The sequence below is a fragment of the Schistocerca cancellata genome, chromosome 8 (assembly GCF_023864275.1).
Source record: "Schistocerca cancellata isolate TAMUIC-IGC-003103 chromosome 8, iqSchCanc2.1, whole genome shotgun sequence".
In the NCBI taxonomy this organism is placed as follows: domain Eukaryota; kingdom Metazoa; phylum Arthropoda; class Insecta; order Orthoptera; family Acrididae; genus Schistocerca; species Schistocerca cancellata.
The window spans coordinates 550,642,837-550,665,950 of NC_064633.1; positions in this window are offsets into that span (position 1 = coordinate 550,642,837).

The following is a 23,114-nucleotide window of genomic DNA, read 5'->3' on the forward strand; positions in this document are numbered from 1 at the left end:
CTCTTATAGCTAATGCATAAACTGATTATTCCAACACAACAGAGGAGAGCTGAATTTCTCTCTCTCTTTTCCGTTCTTCTTTCTTCTCTTTTTTTCTTTCCCTCTTTGATTTTCTGTTTCTTTTCTTTCCAGTTTTATGTTTTTCATTCTTTCTTCCATTTTCACTTCTCTTCCTCTCCTAACTCCCACTTCTTCTCTCCTACCTTTCTCTTTCACATTGTCTTTCAGCTCTTTTCCAATTCTTTGATTTTCCCATTTACATTTTCCCTAACATCCCTATTTTTTACTTTCCGTCTATTTTCCACACTTCTCTTCATTGTTTCTTCCATTCTATGTTTCTCTTTCAGTCTCTTCTCATCCGTTTTCTCTTTGTTCCTCTCCTTTCTCTTTCCTTGTTCTGCTTTCTCTCCCTTTCATATACTGTTTCCTTTCCCGCTTTTGTGAATATCCACTCTTTCTCTCTCTGATCTATTCCTTTGTTCTCATAACGTTACCTTTGTTTCCTCAACTTTGTATTTGAAAGAACAACTTCTGTTTCAGATTATTTTCTTTATTTACCGTTTTTTTGACTTCCTTTTCATATGTTTGTTTTCCAACCCTTTCCTTTTTTCATCCCTTCCTTTTCTTGTCTTGCCTTATCTTTTCTTACTATTTCCCTTTATTTATTCATTTTTCTCTTCCCCTTTTTCCTGTTTCATCTTTATATGTTAACCCATATCTATATCCTTCTTTTCTTCCTCAATCTTTATCCTCATTGTTGCTTCTTCTATATCCTTTTCTTTATTTTTCTCAAGAAATAATATACATTCAAATAAGAATCTCAAAAGAAAACTTCAGCCGTGCATTTTTCGCTGTTGAAGACGCGATTTTCAAAGCATCTTGTACACGTGGGGGCTGGCTTCCATCGTCTAGATGCCATGTCCCTCACAGTGAGAGGCGAGACAGATTAAGCGTTACGTGTTGAGCGCGCACCACCCACCTGCCGTGGGCGGAATGAGCGATGCAGCCGCCAGCCTAAGCCGAGATCATCTCGCCTGTTAATCATAATTGGTCGCGCTGAGCCCCTCTATTGCGGCAGTGGCTTATGGGGCGAGACGCCGCCTCCACGATGGAGAGAAGAGAAGCTGGCCGACCGATAAACCGGCGGACACGTCCGCGGAAGGCTTAAGAGCTTATGCAAATGAGCGCCGGCCCTGGGGAACAGAAAGCAGTCGCCCAGTAGACAAGCTTCCTTAAGATAGGCGCCTCGCCAAATGCGGACATTTTTCACGCCTTTCACGGTCAATTTTCAACAAACCGTTTAAGCAGAATTAATAGCCTTTCGTTTCGAAAGTCGAGACCCTCTGGCGAATACCGACCGTGTGACGTGTGCTAAATGACGACGGGAAATAGCGGTGCTTTGACTGTAAAATTCGGCAGAAAGTTGGGAAATACTTTTAAGGAATACAGTCTGACTCATCTGCTCCTATGAGCTGGCGTTTATCATCATTACTTCTTTGCGGCTCGGATTTCCATTTGTGGTGACAGTGTATGGAATTCTTGCTGCGCTTAATCTCTATTACGTCGTTTTCTGCGAGACACACTTAAGCAGTTGCTTCTTCTTCGATAAATGATTGAAATGGTATATCTGTTTCTTCTTATTGCTACTAAACTCGAACTATCGAGTTGCCCATCCCTAATTGCCCAATTTACCTTTGCTCCAGAAAACAACCATCCATCTGAGTGCCATCATACCCTCCAACGGATCAAAATTTCCGATCGATCCGTACTTAACCTAGATGCCACACCCACATACTCCTAAGATCACTCCGACTTCTTTTCCTACCATCCAGATACCCTGAGCTGCACAGTCTCAGGAACAACAAAAGCAATATCTACGAACTGGAGCTATTTGGTTCCTAGGTCATTGGGTGTTGCAGGAGGGTAAAATGGCTCTGAGCACTATGGGACTCAACTGCTGTGGTCATAAGTCCCCTAGAACTTAGAACTACTTAAACCTAACTAAGGACAGCACACAACACCCAGCCATCACGAGGCAGAGAAAATCCCTGACCCCGCCGGGAATCGAACCCGGGAACCCGGGCGTGGGAAGCGAGAACGCTACCGCACGACCATGAGATGCGGGCAGGAGGGTAAAGGTGCTAAAATTCTGCCACATAGTGTCATGTATTATAAGTCCAAGAAAATATTACCCATGTCTCCAACGACGCTATCTTTCACTTATCCTTCCCACTGCAAAACACTAAAGAGTGTATAAGAGGGTTACCGTCCCTCGATGAGGTAGTTATTGTGTACCGGCTACTACATAGTAATGGAGAAGGGTAGGGAAGGACATGGGCCGTGCTCTGTCAAAGAACTGAACTGGAATCCTACTCAACTGATTTAGGGAAACCAAGTGCAACGTGGCGAAGTCGTTCATGATAGCAAAATTACGAAGTGAAACTAATCGCCGGAAGGAACGAAGATGTTGCAGGAAAGCGAATAACATTTGACCGCAAGAAGCTACCTGTGCGTAATAGTTGGTAAAACTGAAATATGAAGCAGCCTATTACAGTTACAAGCCAGCAATGGTATTGATTTGTACGATATTATTGATATTTTAACGGTAAGAGGAGAAGCATTGTCATAAAAAACTGAATCCTTTTCTCGTTACTATCCAAAAACGAGGTGAATGGTAAAAATTTGGTTTTCTGTTAGTGAATCCTACCACAAGAGTAATCCAATAGGTTTTAGCGTGGAACGTAATACTTACTTAACAGGTACGACTCAACAGCAGCATTATTTTTATAGTTACATTAAATATTCCCCATCTAAGTCTCTAGGTTCTCCCTTCATCATCATCGTCATAGCCATCACATCACAATTACCCGAAAAATGGTTAAAATGGCTCTGAGCACTATGGGACTGCTGAGGTCATCAGTCTCCTAGGACTTAGAACTACTTAAACCTAACTAACCTAAGGACATCACACACATCCATGCCCGAGGCAGGATTCGAACCTGCGACCGTAGCGGTCGCGTGGTTCCAGAGTGAAGCGCTTAGAACCGCTCGGCCACACTGGCCAGCTTAAATGCAGACTAACTAATCGAAGGTCTGTACACTCGTTATAATACCTCGAGTGTTCAGGTATCACTGCGCGAGTGTGATCCGCAAGGAGAAAAGGTTCTACGTTAGCAGCAATCTCATTGGCTGCGTTACATATTAATACGCGGATCGGCGGAAGCAGAACTTGGTCCGTCTCTAAGACAGCGCCATTTCGTAGTGCGGAGATGGACGAGCGCTGCGCCTGCGCTGTTGTGCTTAGCGGGGCGCGCTCTAGTGGGAAAGTTGTGTACGCGCTGACTACGCGGAACTATGTACACAACAAGGAAGATTGGTATGGAGGGAGGGAGGGAGTAAAGGAGAAAGCACTTTTTTTTTTAAAGTTCTGTGGATGACTAGATCATTAGAGAAGGAATAGAATCTCAGACAGGACTACGAAGATGACATACGAATAACTTAAACTGGAATGATCATATAGATAACGTTGTGTGGAAAGCGAACCAAAGACGGGATTTATAGGCAGAACAATTAGAAAATACAACAGGTCTACCAAGGAGACTGCTTACACTACGGTTCTGCTCCGTCTTCTGCGTATTGCTGTGCGATGTGAGATCCACATCAAAATAGCTGACGGAGGACACCGAAAAAGTTCAAAGAAGGGCAGCTCGTTTTGTATTACAGTAAAATAGGGGATAGAGTGAGTCGGATATGATATGCGAAATGGGGAGGCATTAAAGCGAAGACGACTTTCGTTGCGGCAGAATATTCTCATGAAATTTCAGTCACGAAATTTGTCCTCAGAGTGTAAAAAAAATATTGTGTTAGTTCCCACCAACAGAGCGATGAGTATCACCATAATAAAATAACAGAAATCAGCGCTGGCACAGAAAGATTTAAGTGTTCGTTTTCCCCGCGCGCTGTTCGGCAATGAAACAGTAGATAAATAGCTTGTAGGTGGTTCGATTAAACCTCTGCCTCTGTGAACTACGGAGTACTCATGTAGATGTAGATGGAAACTGGCCGCGAAATTTTGAAAGGAACCATCACTGCACCACCTCGATCGATTATTTGAGGGTACTAGGAACCGGATTTGTCTCCTTTCTTCATATTTCATAACGACCCAGAACACAGCAATGCACTGCGGAAACACTCCCCCAGTCACTCGTACAGTAGTGTTATAAACACACTCCGTAGAATAACGAAGGCAAACTATCTCAGTTGTTTACTGTACTCCGCCAAAACCCACTCATGATATGGGTGCCGTATTTCACATTCCAGCTAATGGCGAGGCAGGAACAATTGCACCAACCACGGCTGACATTAGAGCTAAAGTTAAAAGCGTGGTAACTCGTGACTGCGCACAAGACGTTTCTCATTTTGGTACAACTTACGAGTTGTGGGCTGGCTGAAGAATTTGCTGATGGCTTATTGTCGACTCTGCGCTGGCAGACTATCAGAGCTGCAGATCCCTGTGGCCTCGCTCTTGGCAGATTATGGGACCACATAGGCAGCAGGAGAGGAGTGGCTGGTGGAACGCTATTGGCCATTGTCCGTGTGTTGCAAGCTCCGTGTTCATTCACAGTCACTCTATGCATAAATAACATTGTTCAGCTTTTCGCAATGCCCTCACCTTTTCTGTCCGTAGGTCATCATGCCCATTCCCAGTACAACAATTACATTTGTACGAACCCCCCCTCCCTCCCAAAATGTGCTTTCCATCTCTTCTCAATTCGCCCGCGTAATCAGATAATACCACAGATGAAAGAACTTTGTAAGGAGGCAGACGGTAAGGCGTGCCGCATCAGACTTCGTGAGACGGCAATTCATTTGCCACTTTGCACGACAGGGGGTCCAAACAGCTTATCTGCATATCTGTTACAATCAAAACTCAAAGTAGTTCCTTCACTCAGGAATGAGCGTAGGAGAGTGGATGCAGGATTCCTGCATTGTCGTTCTAGGCAAGGTCCTAATGGGTTTGCCATTGTCTTCCTCAGGTCTATTATTAAGTGTATCTGTATCGTGTGGATAACTGTAGTGAGTGCTTGTGCAGTGTAGTATAAGGTTCTTACTGCAACGAGCGATGTAACGCAGTGATTAGCGGTCTAAACTAGTATTCGGTGGTTCCTTTCGAAGGATACGGACGATGTCCTTCCCCAACCCGAGTTTGTGCTCCGCCTCTAAGGACCTTGTTCTCGAAGGGACGTTAAACTCTCATATCCTACTGGTTCGTGTTTTTATGGGCAATCTGTCACCAGATGTTTTCAGCGACTGGTAGATCTGCCCAAATCAACAGAATGTCTCTGTACCGACGTACACTAGGACAGTTCAAGCAACGTGTGGTCTCATGTTACTTTGTTGAAAGATAACGCCACGGAGACCCGTAATATAGGGCACAGACTGTAACCTCCCCCTCACTTATCGACCTTAATGACAGTGAAAAATTAAACCGCATGTACCTAATGGAAATTTGGGAATAGCAATCGTCACCGAAGTTAATTTGTCGGTAAAGAGTGAGGAAAGGGTTACATCTAAATGAAAGGAAAAATGCAAATGAAGCTGGTGGAAATTAATTTTGAAAACGGGTAAAGTTAATAAAGAAAGTAAATGTGCGGCCGTTACGTTAACAAATAACTAGCAGAAATTAGGTATTTGAGGTTTGGGGGAAATTACGGTCGCCAGTCCTAAGGACAATTACTATAGTAACTGAAAAAGAAAGCTTATTACACATATAATTAGCACTAGAAACGTGGCAACTGAAGGTTGACACGTGTAGTGTGAAAATTGAAAGTTTGTCAGAAGTAATAAATTTCGCTACACTCTGACTTAATTTAGCAAAAGAATTAATAAAACCGGGAAATCGGAAGTTAATTTTGTGACTGAAGTTAATAGTGAGCTTTCTTTCTTAATTACATCGAAATTCAGTAAAATATGGTTAGTCTTGGACTACCTCAACAATCATGTCAAAAGCTACTTGAATCTACGCAATTTAGAAATAAGAGATTTAACTTTGAACTTGAATTAAATGATTCTGAACAATTAACAATAGTAAAATTTAGTACGTACCAAGCTGAGCTGCAGTCACAGGTAAGCTAAAATACGGTAACAAAACTAGCACTCTTAATTTGTGCTTGTGTAATCTAAATATTGTAGCCAGCTATGAATACCTTAACTGAACTTTAAAATTAAAGCAGTGAAATCGAATGAAGCTGGCGTTTGAATTTCAACGACACTCGGGTACATTCCGGAAAAGGAAGGGACCCTGCTAGGTAATTGGGACAATGAGCAACAAAGGTCAATGCTACGTTGCTGTAATTTAGTTACGAAAATGGAACAGTTTGAAAAGCTGAGGTCTGCCATACAGTTCTAAAACTTTACGTGCTTCCAGTCTTCCTTGTTGGTTGATTGAAGGTTTGAAGCCGTCGATCGAGGAGGTGGCGACAGTCACTCATTGTCGGCTGTCGCTGTTGCAGAAGCTGGATGTTGGCGCGCTTTCTTCTCGACACGGTCACCAGGCGAAACGGTCTCTTGATGTGCGCCAGCTAATGCTTCCCGTCCGCGACACTGTGTCAGAAAATATCATAGCAAGTCGAGCGCAATTACATGCTGCCCAACCCCGAAAGCGCGGCAACTCGCGGGAGCGTCACGCAACACACCTGCTCCACTGCACCACCCCAGCCAGACTCTCCTCTGCCCGCGCTCCACGCGACCGAGTTCACACTACCAAAGATCCTAAACACTTTGGTTCTCCACACGACCTATCGATGTATTCGTTCGATAGCATAGTTTTCCCTAGGCCAGACCCAGCGTATACAAATAATATTCACAAAACAAACCAATTATAAATCGACATAAATGCATATATATATACAAATAGTAAAACAATTACAATATACAAAGACACAGAAATGTTATATCTTCAGTAACAAAATAATGAAAAAAAATTGCAGTGCTATAGATGGAAATAGGAGGATATGCATTTCCGGCGTTACAAGTCAACGGCCTAAACACATCAGAAATATAACCGCTGCTGCCTAAATTAGCGACTATGCGAACAAGAGCTGTCCCAAAGGCACCCCTGCTCTTTGCAGTGCCCGATGAACCAATCGGTACCAAACAACTAGTGTCGTGCAACACTATGCCTCCACGCATCATGTGACAAAACGAGCTATAAGGGAGTGAATGTCAGTGTGACCTGGCATCTCAATGTGTCAAATTAAAATTAGTGTATGTCCACTAAAATTTCCAAGATTGCCGACTTTTGTGGAACAGCAGATATAAGAACATTTCTGGACTTAGCGGACGCTCTATACACAAATTATTAACATATTTATACGTCGCCGTGTTTAGCATTCATTAAAGTTTAAATGTTTGTTTATTTATGATGTATAAAAAGATTGTTAAATAATTTGTAATTTTGGTTAAACTGCGATATAACAGAATTTGGCACACACTTATTTAGCGACAGCATGTTGACTTTCCAGTAGCGATTAAGATGTAATAACATATTTAAAATGATTATGTTCGTAAAAAGATCGAAAAGTGTGCTTTGAGTCTCGTAGTGGCACGGCAATAAGACGAATATGGTATTTGACTAGCTTCGGAGATTTCCCTTCGAAACAAAAGTAAAAGTAATAAAATGATAAAGTGTACACCTAGTTATGGAATGAGCTGTACACATGAGTAGATTTAAGATTATGTATATTAAGAATTTGAAATGTGATCAAAAGAGTTTATTCCGATAAGTTAGGGCCAGGAACGTAACGAACTTGATTACTGTAGTTGGTCATGTGACCAAGTTCTGGAGGGGGCAAGCAGAGTAGCCTCGTGGTCGTTCGCCGCTTTCGTTGGAGGAGCGAATAATGGCTTCTGATCTTTGGCGCTGGAACAGCGGAGGTACTTTTAAATGAATGTCAGTGGAAGTTAGAAAACTATGTAAGGTGTCGAAATGTTTACATGTGCTACAAACTCTGACCTACGTTACCGTTCGGATATTTCATTCGATGCTCTGCTTGCTTTGCTCTGCACTATACAGTGATTCCATCTGCAGCAGGTTTCAAAAATGGTTCAAATGGCTCTAATAACTATGGGACTTAACATCGGAGGTTATCAGCCCCTAGACTTAGAACTACTTAAACCTAACTAACCTAAGGACATCACACACATCCATGCCTGAGGCAGGATTCGACGCTGCGACCGTAGCACCAGCTCGGTTCCGGACTGAAGCGCCTAGAACCGCTCTGCCACAACGGACAGCTGCTGCAGGTTTGCTTAGAAACGTAGCTACCATCATCTTTTCGCACTTGATTTCCATTGATTATTTACTTGCAAGTAAAGCCAAAAGTTGAACTGAAACCAACGCATTGTTACTTCACTATCATTTGGGATCACCATATTTTACTTGTAACTATTCGATTTAATATAGTTGAAAACATTTACGCAGCTCTATAAATTTTTGCTGATTTGTCTGTGCAGCTACCGCAATGCAAAATTATTTGGGTCGAAAGGCAGCAGCATATAACCGATCCTTAGATGAAGTCGAGCCAAAATTATTGTAGGTTGTGCGCTTGCCCAATGACTACAGGTTGCTGCTTGATAGGAGAACAGTCAACATGCAGGTGCAGCCAGTGAGCTCGCAAACGTTAACACCATGCCACCGAAACGACCATGTCAGACAGTGTTCCTAAGTGCATTATGTGTTCCCACGTCTCGCCTTATGAGGGCACGTACTGCACCTAGGAACAATGTCGAATACTCTCGGCCGGCCGCGGTGGCCGAGCGGTTCTAGGCGCTTCAGTCTGGAACCGCGCGACCGCTACGGTCGCAGGTTCGAATCCTGCCTCGGGCATGGATGTGTGTGATGTCCTTAGGTTAGTTACGTTTACGTAGTTCTAAGTTCTAGGGGACTGATGACCTCAGATGTTGAGTCCCATAGTGCTCACAGCCATTTGAACCACTATGAACATACTCGTCTTGTTGTTCCTATTGCTATGGTGTGGGGAAGCATAATGCTGCATGGCCGCAGTGATTTACAAATCTTTGAAAATGGTATACTCACTAGTCAAGATTATTGTCGCATTGTACTCCTGAGCCATGTGCGTCTCTTCAGGGGTGCATTCGACTATGATTTCACTTTTATGGATGACTACCGTATTGAAGACTGCAGGTGGAGTAGCTCTTGGAACGAAATGATATTCGGTGAACAGATTGGCTTACCCGTTCCCCCGACTTAAATCCCATCGACCACGTGTGGGATGTATTGAGCAGGCATGTTGTATCACTTTTTAACAATGAAATTAGTCAACAGCCGAGCATTTGAGGCGTTATTTTATTTAATTTTTACTACCAGTTTCGGCAACGGCCTTGTCTCAGTGGATACACCGCTTCCCGTCAGATCACCGAAGTCAAGCGCTGTCGGGCGTGGCCGGCACTTGGGTGGGTGGCCATCTGAGCCGCCATGCGCTGTTGCCATTTTTCGGGGTGCACTCAGCCTCGTGATGCCAACTCGACCGAATAGAAGCGGCTCCGGTCAAAGAAAATCATCATAACGATCGGGAGAGCAGTGTGCTGGCCACACGCCCTTCCTGTCCGCATCCTCAACTGAGGATGACACGGCGGTCGGATGGTCCCGATGGGCCACTTTCGGCCTGAAGACCGAGTGCTTTTTTCTTTTACTTCCAGACTCGGCATTCCAGTATGCCCCACATGCATCTCTCAATAATAAACGACATTGTCAAAGTGGGCAATACGTGCCTGGATGTCATCAGTTCTAAACCGTATCCCAAATGCTTCCTTCGAATACCTGATTGCGCCTGATTGGCCTTCAAAGGAACTTGGTGAGTTGCAATCAGGTCTCCGAAGGAAGTGCTTGAGACACGGTTTAGAACTGACGACATCCAAGAACATATGGTCCAGTTGAAAGGGTCCTGTAGCCACCTTTCATTAGTCCGGTAGCCCAATTTCACAAGTATTTCTCTTTCTTTTCCTTGTTTCTCTTTTATCTTTACTCTCATAGTGGCGTGATTGAATGAATGTGGTTGTGTGTCACGTTGCTAGACGGTGGCGTAGTCTGCTGCAGAAAGTCTGCGATAGTCGTACAGATTCAGCAGCACTGGTACAGAATAGCCAACTCTCGTAGTGGTCAAGTAGGCAAAGAGGTTTGCACTACTTGTGAGAAATCCACCTGCGTCAGGTTGGTGGCGGAAATGGCTTCTTTGGGTTTTCCGGTCCACGCGGAGCGTGGAGGAGGCTGGAGAGGAAACAGGGAGGCAGTCTGCCGCCGGTACGGGAAGCGTCCACAGCTGTGCTCCAGTCGAAGAAGCGTGAGTTAGACTGACCGCGTGGCGCGTTGTTACTTAGCGAGGGGAGAGCTGTTAGCTTTTGGTCTCGCTTTTCAAATATGGAAGATTGCTTTCCCTTGTCGCAGCAAGGAATGCTTAACTTTGGCAGATTTTTCTTTTAGCAAATTTCTGTAGCAGACTTGGATCCGCCGGAAGAGCGCCACACAAAGGTGTCGATAAGAAGTGAGCACTCGCTTCTGTACGAATGTCTGTTTACCTTCAACTGTGCCTGCACAAGCTTTCACCTTTCTAAATATTTAGAGCTTTGCCTTGTCGTAAATTTTCCTTGCTTTATGCGTCTTTCGTCCGTGGGGAGCCAACCACGTGGTAGAACATTATATTTGTTGGGCTACCGGCATCACTAACTGTCCGATCGCATGTTTGTTTTAGATAATCTTAACATGATTGTGTGATGTGATATTGTTGGAATTTGGCACTATACTTAGAAATTGTGTCTCCACAAACCATGTGTTATCAGGAATCGCGTACATGCCTCACATCCTTATCTTAGGAATACATGATTTTATGTACAATTTTCTCTTGTGTTCCGAGATTACGTTTTTGCACCTAAGCCACTCACCTCGTAGCTTTCCCGTTAGCACATCCAATGCGTACCCTTATGCACAGGTACAGTGATTAATCTCCCCTTGTATTTCATTACAAATTCTTTAGGTTAAGTCTTATTTTCAGGTGTGTTGCTGGGAGCTGATCTTATGCAGTGTTCATGCATTTTCTATTTTATTTTAAATGTTTGATTGTCGTGAACAGTGCACGGGAAATACTATTAATTACATCGTATCCGCTATGAGCGACCTCACAACGTATGCATTTTTGTGAGTTTTTGGTCTGTGATCAAATTTATTTATTATCCGACCCTAATCTTCTCAAGTTAACTTCACAAACAATAAGCATTTACATTCCCAATAATAACGTAATAACCCGTAGTAACCAGTTAGTTACACAGTATACCAATATTTTTGAGAGATGCATATGGAGCCTGAAGATGGAATACTGGAATGTCGAAACTGGTAGTAAAAATAAAATAAAATAACATCTAAACTGCACGACTATCGGGTAATTTGATTGTTAGCTACTTGACCAGCCGCTGCCTCATTTCCACACTGGTTCAACAGAGAGTATTGTAGCAAATTCACAAGCACCTTCTACCATCCAGCAGTTGTGAACCGCGCTTATGGAGGAATGGAATGCCCTATTTCAAGAAATCCTTACCAACCTCGTGGCCAGCGAGAGTACACGTTGCAGAGCGTGTACTGCCGTCCGTGGTGATCCCAAGTCTCGTTAAGAGCTATGTCCCGCTTTCTTTGATGTCCAGGGGACCTTCAGTATAATTACTATCATTGAATAAAAATGTATTTCTCTTCGTCTCATAGCGTAATTCTTTCTCTTACCTCCTGTACTATACAGTACCAGTTCGTCCTTTGTGTGGTCCAAGTTCCATCGGGCTAAGTGAAGTATCTTTCGTCTTTAGCCAGCCGCGGTGGCCGTGCGGCTCTAGGCGCTTCAGTCCGGAACCGCGAGACTGCTACGGTCGCAGGTTCGAATCCTGCCTCGGGCATGGATGTGTGTGATGTCCTTAGGTTAGTTAGGTTTAAGTAGTTATAAGTTATAGGGGACTGATGACCTCAGATGTTAAGTCCCACAGTGCTCAGAGCCATTTGAACCATTTTTTTTTCATCTTTAAGTTTTGCACGCCAGTATATATTAGTGAAACTTTCTTTTGGTGGGACACAGAAACATGGTCTCACCATCCAATTAAGGCAGAAGATATGGCAGTATATGGGGGTCCCTTGCCCGTTCATGAACTACATGATATAGAGGTCATATTTAAAAAATATATATATCAGTACCATGCAAAGAACCAGTGTTGCAATTTATTGTTAGAGGTACTATGACTACACGCTCGAGTAAATTAGCTGCAAAACTTTCCTCGTCTCCTCACTTGCCTTTTCCGTTTCTCTGCGGGGTCGGAATTGTTATATGGGTTAGCAGTTAGGTAGCTGGTTTCTTAGTTAGCAATTTTATGTTAGTAACAGCGGGCGTGTAAACGTTTTCTAAATGTTTGAAAGTTTATGTAACGTGTATCTGTGACGGGACGTGGGTACCTGCCCGGAATTCACGTAGCTGGATGTAGGAAAACTTATAAAAGCCGCATGCAGGCTTGATCGTTAATTGCGCAAGCGGCGTATTAATGCACTCCGTTATCCGAGCGGTTGGTGAGAGAGAAGTGACGTTATTATAATAGTAGTAGACATGGATTTGTTAGTAGGTGTAGTTTCTGTTTATAACAGAAACAGTTTTTCTAATTATTATTATTATTATTATTATTATTATTATTATTATTACAAGGTACGTCCACAAAGTAAGTTCCGTTGAAATTTTGTAGGCACTTGTCATAGAGAGGCACATGTTTTTGTATGCCTTATTCATAGAAGATTGCCACCTGTGTATTCAACCATGTGGTAACATGTTCTTTCAGCTCGTCATCATCGTTGGAGTGTTGATCACCAAGGACAGATTTTGGGTGTAACAAGAGATGAAAGTCGCTAGGAGACGGCTGTACGGAGGATGATCAAACGCGTCCCAGTGAAATTCCCGGAAGAGTTGGTTGGTCACATTCGCCGTGTGAGGTCGGGCATTATCGTGGGAAAAAAATACCTTTTGACAGTAATACTCGGCGCTTGTTCTGTATTGAGCGGCGCAATTTCTTAATGGTCTTGCAGTAACCATGTGCATTGATTGTTTGGCTTCGTGGTAAGAAATCAATCAGCAAAATGCCTTTTCTGTCCCAAAAAACGGTGCACATGACTTTTCGAGGTGTCAAGATTTACTTTGGTTTAACCTTCGTTGGGGATGAAGTGTGCCTTCATTCCACTGATAGCCGTTTTGTTTCAGGGGTGTCGTACGATACCCAAGTTTCATCCCCCGTGACTACCCCAGAAAGAAAACCATCGCCTTCTTGATTGCAGCGTGTCAGAAGCTGAAGTGCATTGCCCATCCGTTGTTTTTTGTGTTGTTCAGTAAGAATTTTGGGCACCAACATGAGCAAAGTTTTCGTTCAAATGGTTCAAATGGCTCTGAGCACTATGGGACTTAACATCTATGGTCATCAGTCCCCTAGAACTTAGAACTACTTAAACCTAACTAACCTAAGGACATCACACAGATCCATGCCCGAGGCAGGATTCGAACCTGCGACCGTAGCAGTCGCGCGGCAAAGTTTTCGAAATTTCGGTTTTTCAGTAACAATTTCATGAGTTAGTGATCGTGAGATTCGCTTAACTTCCATAGCAAGGGCACTAAGTGTTAACTTACGGCTGTGCTTAATCTTCTCTTCAATTGTTTGAACCAGTGCATCAGTAACCACAGACGGGCGTCCACTTCGTTCTTCATGGTCCACTTGACCACGTCCCTCATTGAACAGTTTGACCCATCTTCTAACCATTGAATAAGTCATAACATGTTGTCCGTAAACCTCGCAGATTTGTCGATGAATTTCCTTTGGTTTAACTTTCTTTGCATTTAGGAAACGAATCACAGATCTGATTTCGCACGCGGCGGCATTTTCAATTACGGCTGACATTATAAAGAAGCATTACAAAGCACACGTCGGCAGCAGCGATCTGAAAATGGCGTACATGTCTTCTCCTTGAGTCAGAGTAACTGCCGCGCATGCTCGGAACTGCGATCGTAGCGCTGCCGCGGTTAGAAACAGAAACGGAAGTTACTTTGTGGACGACCCTCTTATTATATTATCATTGTTAATAGTAGAAACACTTCTGGTGATGGGAGGTAATATTGTGTACGAAGTACACTGAACAATGTGTGTTAGAATCTGTGTAAGAATCAGTACAACTTGTGTTAAAATTATGGGTAACATGCTACAGTGTAATAAATAAATATTTCGAGCGGGTCGAAACTCACCTGTAACGCCCCGCAACGAATTAAGAACGTAGCGACTTTCCAACGCTGCACTCGATCATATACTGCGACTGAAGTAGGTGTCCACACTTCAGGTTCGTACCTTCAGTTTTTTTTTCTAAAATCAGGAAAACCTCTCTGCAGAATTATTCGCTGCGTCATCCTGATTGGCGATACACTCAGTCCGCGTCTGAAGACGTCGTAAGCAGCTGCTTTGACAAACGGAGCGCGTGTTTGCCTCTGAGTGACCAAGCTGTGAGTAAGCATGACGAGCACGGCTTTCAGGCTCCAGTGAGTTCGCTGCTAGTTCGCCCTAAGCAAAGCATGTTGGTTTGTTGGTTGTAAATCATTTCGGAAACTAAATACTGCCGTCTCCTTAGTAATCGTAGGAATTTTCCAGCATCTAAGTGATTTAGAGAGGTCCAATATCAGTCTCCAGCAGACATCCAATTTGAGCGCTAACGGAAGGGAGCCTTTATTCATGAGAACAGGTTGTCAAGTATCTACAGCCTGGGGAGCAAGTCCTCCCGTCCTGAGAATTTCGGTTCTTGCTTTGTGTGTGTCCGCTGAAGAGTATGCTTCACCTGTGTGGAGTGCACCCACTCACACCAAACAGGTTGATATGGCAATCAATGAGACCTTCCGAATCTTGTCGGTAGGGATGTATGAAGATGTATGAAGCCAACTCCATTCGATAAACTCTACCCAATTGTTGGAATAGCTCACCCCACTATTAGAAGGGCTGTTGCTGCTGATGTAGAGAGGGCTAAGGAAACTTATGATCCCTGACATCCACTGCATGATCATCAGTAGTCAGTCGACTGAAGTCGAGAAAGAGCTTCATCGCCAGGACTCAACCACTAGAGGGAACACAAGGAGTCTAACCGTGTCACCAGGTGGAAGAGCAAGGGCTACATTTCAGCAAGATAATTCCCGCCCGTACAAGGTGAGAGTTTCTACTGCTTGTTTTTCGTCCTTGCCAAACCCTTTCTTGCCCAGTAAGGTCGCCGGACTCCTCCCTCCAATTAAGAGCGTTCGGAGAATTATGGGCAGGGCCCTCCATTCACACTGCATTTTGGTGAACTAACGCGCCAATGAGAAAGAATCTGGGGAAATATCTCTCGAGGGGACATCCAACAACTCTGTCAATCAATGCCAAGCCGAATAATTGCTCACGTAAGGGCAAGAGGTGGACCAACGCGTTATTGACGTGCTCGATTTGTCGAGCTCTTTCTCTTTCATAAATCATCCAATAATTCTGACATTGTAATCATTTGTTTGTCTATACATGTACATCACATCTACCGATTTCCGTCCCATTTGGATAAATCCGCCGTGCTGAGTCTTTTTCTCGTAGATTATATTACTAGTCGTGCTACTCTATGCTCCGTTTATCTTCATTTTCCTTTGGGTAATGTAGAAAATAAAGAAAATATACTATGAATATATAGTAAATCATAGCGTTTTTCATTCATAAGTGTATGTCAGCGTATTTTCACATTTTGCCGCTTTTGTCGTTCCAATTACGTGCAAATGAGGTTGCTTACAAAACGCTTATCCCATAATATTGATCAGTAATTTAGAACTCGTATCAGATAGGACTAACGGGACACACGAAGTATACAGAATAGGGAAACACAAATGGTCACAGGTTTATTTCACCCCACGTGATGGCGTCACAGAAATGCTGACATAACTGGACTGATGCGTCCAGATGTAGCCAGCTATCCCGAGACAGCCTACGAACCAAGTTTAAAGAACAAATATTAAGGGAGACTAAAGGAATAAGCTAAACCCCCTATGTATCGCGCGCGTAGGTAACGCGAGACAAGTTTGTACTAATTATAACGGGCAGTCAAATGGTAAGAAAATAGACGGAAAAACAGGAAGTAAACTTTTTATTATTTCAAAAGTAATCGTCATAAGTGTTAATTCATTTATTCCGTTGTGAGGACAAGATGGTCAATGCCTTCATGGAAAAATGTTCGTGGTTGCCCAAGGAAACGTGACTTGTGCTCGAGCGTGCACCTCCTAGTTCGAAGCAAATCGGTAGCGACGATGTCTTTCTTCATGGCTCCAGAAATGTGGGAATCGCATGGCGAGTGTTCGGAACTGTGGAGGATGTGCAAGGGTCTCCCAGCGTAGTCGAGACAACGGGCACGCCATTTCCGGGAATATCATGATGAAATTTGTTTTTGAATGTAAGGGCCCGCTGCTCACTGATATTGTGGAATACGGCGCCAAAATTAAGGCACAGTGATATGTGGACACTTTGCAAAAATGAAAGCGCGCCATCGAGTCCAAACGTCCAGGAATATTCACGTACGGCATCAGTCTGTTGCAGGATTATGCCCGGCCACATCTTCTACATCTACATCTACATCTACATCCATACTCCGCAAGCCACCTGACGGTGTGTGGCGGAGGGTACCTTGAATACCTCTATCGGTTCTCCCTTCTATTCCAGTCTCGTATTGTTCGTGGAAAGAAGGATTGTCGGTATGCCTCTGTGTGGGCTCTAATCTCTCTGATTTTATCCTCATGGTCTCTTCGCGAGATATACGTAGGAGGGAGCAATATACTGCTTGACTCTTCGGTGAAGGTATGTCCTCGAAACTTTGACAAAAGCCCGTACCGAGCTACTGAGCGTCTCTCCTGCAGAGTCTTCCACTGGAGTTCATCTATCATCTCCGTAACGCTTTCGCGATTACTAAATGATCCTGTAACGAAGCGCGCTGCTCTCCGTTGGATCTTCTCTATATCTTCTATCAACCCTATCTGGTACGGATCCCACAGTGGTGAGCAGTATTCAAGCAGTGGGCGAACAAGCGTACTGTAACCTACTTCCTTTGTTTTCGGATTGCATTTCCTTAGGATTCTTCCAATGAATCTCAGTCTGGCATCTGCCCTACCGACGATCAGCATTATATGATCATTCCATTTTAAATCACTCACTCTTGCCAAGGTAAATAATCTCTTCCATGCACTTCACAACATACAGCACAGGGTGGTCATAAACTGTCTCAGAAGCCTGCAAGGGTGTTTCAGGGTAGGTCGTGCTGAGAAATAATTGTTTGCAGAAAAATTCTATACGTTTCACCGTTTCTGAGTTAATTAGGCCGTCGCTCGGGCTAATTCAAGCTGCCCGCCAAATACAGTTAATTATTTTCATAGCGCAGATGATAGCTCACGAGACCGCTCATCCTTTGGCACGGGTTCTAGCTTAACTGCCGTCCCAACTATGGCATCGCTCTCTTCTCCGGATTTAGGAAATCAGACGAAGAAAACGTTTGGTGACACCGTCTTTGGCGGGCCACTTGAATTTGGTCGTGCAACGGCCTGATTGCCTAACTTGAATGCTAATTAATTTGGAAACGGTGCAACGTATTGAATTTATTTCTTAACAGTTATTTCTCAGCACAGTATATCCTGCAACATCCTTACAGATTTCTCAGTCTGTTTCTGATGACCCTGTATACGTAGATGCAATACAGTTTTAAGTTAATATAAATCGCGTTTCACCCACAACGTGAAGGCTCCTTCCGATCCTGAACACTTTTTACGTAAACTGGCAAATAACGAGTACATTTTATTCAGAGAAGGACTCGAAGCAAAATTTCATTTTTATTCACATGAATTTGCCTGCTGTTTGATATTATGGTTTCACAGTCTCCAAACACGAGAACATAGCAGTAGTTACATTCTCTTATCTCCGGATGAGTTGTAGACTGACGATACCCTACTCGAAAACAGATTAATCATTTTCTTGTGAGAGCATTTCCTAAGGCGTTACTGAAATTATGACATGCTTGTTTAGAGAATTTCCAACACACCGGCAGGTTTGTGCTTCAACGTATGTGGTGTCGTTGACAAGTGTGTTGCCGGCCGGTGTGGCCGAGCGGTTCTAGGCGCTTCAGTCTGGAACCGCGCGACCGCTGCTGTCACAGGCTCGAATCCTTCCTTGGGCATGGATGTGTGTGACGTAGTTAGGTTTAAGTAGTTCTAGGTTCTAGAGGACTGATGACGTCAGATGTTAAGTCCTATAGTGCACAGAGCCATTTGAACCATTTTTGAACAACTATGTTAATATTTCCAACAACAAATTCACTAAGTGCCTTGTGAAACGGTGAACACTTGTTAAGACATCGTATTGACCACTGTATTTGAAAGAGCGAAGATACAGCGTGTTTTAAAAAGAATGATCTGATTTCATAAGTTCATACTGATTGATATAAACATACTACAAAGACGGCATGAATTGCAAAACTCTCACTAAATCTTAAAGTTTTAGCTGCTGCTGGTGGTGGACACAGAGAATTTGTAATAGAACAGGTAAACTTTAACATTTTTTGAGTCTTTTGCAATTTATCGCATGTTTGCAGTATGGCTCTGAGCACTATGGGACTTAACATCTATGGTCATCAGTCCCCTAGAACTTAGAACTACTTAAACCTAACTAACCTAAGGACATCACACAACACCCAGTCATCACGAGGCAGAGAAAATCCCTGACCCCGCCGGGAATCGAACCCGGGAACCCGGGCGTGGGAAGCGAGAACGCTACCGCACGATCACGAGCTGCGGACGTTTGCAGTATGTTTCTATGAATAAATATGGAGTTTTGAAATCAAGTCATTCTTTTTGAAACATCCTGTATTATCTTTGTTCATTGGAGTGCTGTAGTATAGGAATCGAAGAAGGGCGGGATGGTAGTGGGAGAGTGGGGAGGAGTAAGGAAGGGGAGGATGGTGTGTCGTCCGAACAAGACATTGTCAGGGCAAAAGCAGCACAGGCGCAAAGATGCGAGCTGGCGCCAGTGCCATAGAGACTCGTCACTTCTGCGAGTTCCACCAGCGTTATAGGTGACGCTGAGGATGAAGATAAAGACTTCGCCTCGGCCAGTTGACGGTAGAGTACAGTCCGCCAGTGAACGGACGACAGCGGACAGAAGCCTACCAGGAAGAGAGAAGAGCAGCTCTCGCCAACTTGTTTGTATATCATCGTCCAGGGCTGACTTGGACAGGGAACGTCGTTTAGTGAACTCTTCGAAGTGAACAGCGGTTGTAAATTGCATTTGCTATGTATTGTGAAGTTAACCTACGATTATTTGTACTTGGCCATTGAGGGCCTTTTTTGTGTTATATTACATGCAGTGTTGCAGACTTAATGATCCAACAAGACACGAAGATAAGTCATCATTATCATCATCATCATCATCATCATCAGTGTTCTGCCAAAAGGCAGGTTTTCACATGATGGTTCTCCAGACTGTCCGGTCTTTTGCCATCCTCTTCAGGTCTGCATAATTACTTCTTTTAGCCGGCCGCGGTGGCCGTGCGGTTCTGGCGCTGCAGTCCGGAACCGCGGGACTGCTACGGTCGCAGGTTCGAATCCTGCCTCGGGCATAGGTGTGTGTGATGTCCTTAGGTTGGTTAGGTTTAAGTAGTTCTAAGTTCTAGGGGACTTATGACCTAAGATGTTGAGTCCCATAGTGCTCAGAGCCATTTGAACCATTTTTTTAATTTCTTCTTCCCTTTATGTCGTCTGTCATCTTGTATCTCTTTCTTCCTCTCAGTCTTCTCCCACAAACCAATCCTTCCAAAGCATCTGCTAGCAAGCACTCGTTTCTCATTGAATGTCGCAACCGGTTCTTTTTTCTTTGTCTTACAATCTGCAGCAGACATCTTCTCTCACCAGCACTTTCCAATACTCTTTCATTACTCACTCCTTCCATCCAGCTTATTCTCTCCATTCTCCTCCACATCCACACTTCAAATGCTTCTAACCTTTTTTCATCCCCTCGTCTCCGCTTCCATGTTTCTGCCCCATATAGTGCCACACTCCAGACAAAACATTTTCCAAACCTTTTCCTTAGTCCTTTATGTAAATTGCCTCATAAAGATTCTCCTCTTTCTGTTGAATGCCTCCTTCGCTATGGCAATTCGAGTTTTCACCTCCTAGTGGCATCTCAAGTCTTCCAAGATATTTAAATGCACTTACTCGGCTAATGGTAGGTTGTCCCATTTTAATATTGGACAGTCTGCGTCTTGTACTGATAACCATACTCCTTGTTTTTGCTGTGTTTATTTGCTTCCCATATTCCACACAAGCTTCATTCAGATCTTTCAGCATCTTATTCAATGTTCGCTCACTTTCTGCCACTAATACCATGAAGATAAGTAAATATTTTTAGCTCATTTGTGTGACTTCGTTACTAATTTGCTAGAGTTATCCAGTTACCTGACCCTGGGGCATAGCTTTGTAATAGTAGCAGGAAGAAATTGTCTTAGCTGTGTGCTGCACCACAAGCCGTTTCACGAACCCTCAAGCTGGGCCCACCGTAATGGTGGTAACTAGGCCTACATATCAGTAGCGACGAGGCCTTCACAAAACTGGCGACGAGGATGTACAAAAGAGGAGACATGAGAGAGCAAAGGCAAGGGAGGAAGGAGAAGAAGGGAGGGAGAGAGCAAAGGAGGGAAAGAAAGGAAAAGGTTACGCGAAAACAGGGGAAAAACACAAAGCAAAAGGGAGGTAGTGAGGGGAAGTGAGAGGCAGATAAGGGCTACAGGGTGTAATCCAGGGGCGGGCAAACGTTGCACGCGGCTCATGAGCGCACAGCGCTGCACGTGTGCTGCTCGCGTGCAATCGTCGAACGGGACAGTGCCGACAGCCTGCAGGTTGCGGCAGTGTAGTACCAGGCTAAGCTGCGGACGTTGAAGCGAAGCGACACTACGTAGTGAACGTTGTATTTCAATAACCGGAAAATGCAGAGTGAATCAAGGAAACGGATAATGGGAGATTTGCTATCTTTTAAAAAGGAATGGGAGAATCATTTGTTCTCTGTGGAAAAACGTGAAAATTGGAAATGTATAATATGTGACAGTTTTGTCGCTGGTGAGCGAAAGTTTAATATTGAACGCCATTATAATAAATTTCAGTATGTTGCCTTTCTTAGTGCAATAAAAGAGGAATTTCTCAAGCGATTTGGGGATATATCTCACTTATCCCAACGTTTTGAATAGTTCTCGAGAGAATCTGGTTTCTGTATATGATATTCATCTCAGTTTGCAAATCGAATTAATAGATCTACAGTGTAATTCTCGTCTGAGAGACAAGTTCCTTTTGGCAAGACGTGTAATATATTTTTATCACGACTTTCCACAGCAAGAGTTTCCTCGTCTCCATCGTGAAGCCATGAAGATAGTCAATGTTGGGCTTGACATACTTTTGTGAGAGATTTTTTCTGTTATGAAAATTAATAAGTCTCGGTTAAGAGCAAACATCAGTAGTGAAAATTTACGTAACTGTTTGCGTTTATCTGTATGCAGAAATTTTGTTCCAGACATTAAACGTATTGTAAACTCCACCTGTGATAATTAAATAAAACGTATCGTAGGTAATAGGTACTCTTTCAAACCATGATTTCTGTCAAGCACTCCTACTAACCTTATTCCTTCATTCAATAAAGCAGGCCAGGAAACAAAACGCATTACAGAGGAAGAAGCGGTGAGACGGTATGGTGGGGAGGGGTGAGAAGCGGGTGGCCAGCTTGCCCCTGTGTGCACGCAGAACGCCTGTTAACTGCACACGTGCATGTGCACCGCTCACGTGCAGGATTCATGCCCGCCCCTGGTGTAATCCATTACCAGTAAATGAGGTGACAAGTACCAAAGGAGAATGAAAGACTATGTGCTGATAGAGTAGTGTCGCGTGCAGACGTGGGGATGTTGAGATGGGAAACGGTGGATGTTGGTAGATTTGAGGGAGGCAGAGTGCGTGAGTTGCGAGTGGCTTGGAAGCGAGAACAGGAGGGGTTGGGGGAGAACGCGTTTATCTGAGTGGTTAACCTAAATGAGGGCCGCCACAACGACGGCAGCTGTCTGTAGAACAGGCGTCGTAGCTCAGCCTGAGCGGACTTTATTGTCCCGAGGGCGGCTGCCCGGGCACTTGCAGCGGCGCCCCTCCGCCCGTGTTGTGGCCGGCGCTGTGCCGCAGCCGGCCGCGGAACACAAATTGATTGCCTCGGGACGCGTTCTGCCCTCCCCCACAACAAGTGGCCAGTTGTCGTACGCTCGCAGCTGAGAACGCATCCAACAAAGAAGCAAAAATGAAGCTATTCCAATATACAAGACACCTAATTACCTAAACCTATTTTACAAGCTCTCGTTATATCGGAGGAGCACGACGCGATACCAAACATGCCTGTTGGGTAATAGCCAAGTTGTCTTTGTTAAAAGAATGAAAGATTCCTTCCTAGTTGAATTTCCCTCTGTTCTTTCACTTCTGAACTTTGAAACAAGAAGGTTCTTTGGCGTTCGCAGTGTTATTCAGTGGTTTGGTATTTAACTAATTTGTAAATGAAAATGATAATTGTTGTGAATTGGCAGGAGCCAATTCACGGAGTTTGAAGGAAGCCGAAAGCCACGCGATTAAGCTCACGCAGGCTGGCGTGAGGTCAGGAACAGGTCAGAGAAATAAGAGTAGCAAAACAAGAGTAACTGGTAGAATACTTAACTTTAATCCATAATTGGAGAACATCGGTCTGACGGTACAGGCTTTATAATCTCAATATAAACTGGTAATGGCGCCTTGCTAGGTCGTAGCAATTGACGTAGCTGAAGGCTATGCTAACTATCGTCTCGGCAAATGAGAGCGTATTTGTCAGTGTAGCATCGCTAGCAAAGTCGTCCGTACAACTGCGGCGAGTGCTAGTACGTCTCACTAGACCTGCCGTGTGGCGGCGCTCGGTCTGCCATCACTGACAGTGGCGACACGCGGGTCCGTCGTATACTA